This window comes from Sus scrofa, chromosome 1, assembly GCF_000003025.6.
Source record: "Sus scrofa isolate TJ Tabasco breed Duroc chromosome 1, Sscrofa11.1, whole genome shotgun sequence".
Classification (NCBI taxonomy): Eukaryota; Metazoa; Chordata; class Mammalia; order Artiodactyla; family Suidae; genus Sus; species Sus scrofa.
Window position 1 is genome coordinate 249,536,218 of NC_010443.5, and position 1,005 is coordinate 249,537,222.

Consider the following 1,005-nt stretch of genomic DNA (forward strand, 5'->3'; position numbering starts at 1 on the left):
AAAGGCCTACATAATGAATTTGAGAGAGAGCAGAGAAAATGGGGGAAGAGCTGTGCAAGAACAAGACTGAGAAGCAAAAGTAAGAAGAGAAGAGAAGAAAAGGAGAGGGAAAATAATATGAGTAGACAAAGGAAAAGGGAAGGAAAAAAGGATGTGAGAGCCCATAGAAAGGAAAGGCTGCCTGGAGACATTATAGACAAAGGGACATTTGAGCTTGACTTTGAAGACTGAGAAAGAGTTGGAGAGCGTGAAGATATTCCAGCCAGAGAAAACAAGGTATTTAAAGGTGTATATTCGGCATGTGAAAATGTTGATGTAGCTGGAACGCTGTGTGATTTTCTTAGGCCATGGACAAAGGTGGTGAATATCGTCAGAAAGAAAGAACTAGAATCAGATTATAAAAAGCCTTAAATGTCAAGGTTAGAGTCTGATCCTTTTCCTGTGGGCAATGAAAAGCCACAGAACAATTCTGAGTAGCAGGTTATATTATTAAACTCGTGTTTTAATAAAATATAATCTGATGGCTGGAAGCTCCCTGGTGGTCTAGTGGTTAGGACTCAGTGCTTTCATCCCTGTGGCCCAGGTTCAATCCCTGGCCTGGGAACTGAGATCCCACATCAAGTCACTGCCAGACTGCAGCCAAAAAACAAACAAACAAAACAACAAAAAAACTGATTGCAGAATGGAAATATGGTGTAACGTGCCCCTCAGATCCCACTTCAAGGATGAAGAATTTGTAATGAAGCTGAGAATGCTGTCAGCTAACCCCCCACCTTGGGGACTGCCCCAGTTGAGGAAATGTCCCCTCATACAAGGTCATGTGTATCACCTGAGGTGGCTAGCATCCAATAACTAATTGATGTGGGATATAAAGGTCCAGTCCTATCACCCTAACTTGAAACAGCTCTAAAAGGATATCTCATCCTTATGACACCCTCCAGGGTCTGCTGAGGCTTTCACTGAGATTACACCCTGGCCTGAGTTCTCCCTCCACCCAATTCTGCC

General features: G+C 43.2%; 1 non-coding gene across 1 annotated transcript; it reads left to right on the plus strand.

The window, feature by feature from the left end:
* TRNAE-UUC lies at nt 533-604 on the plus strand. Its single transcript has one exon. It is a non-coding gene; the product is annotated as a tRNA-Glu (tRNA).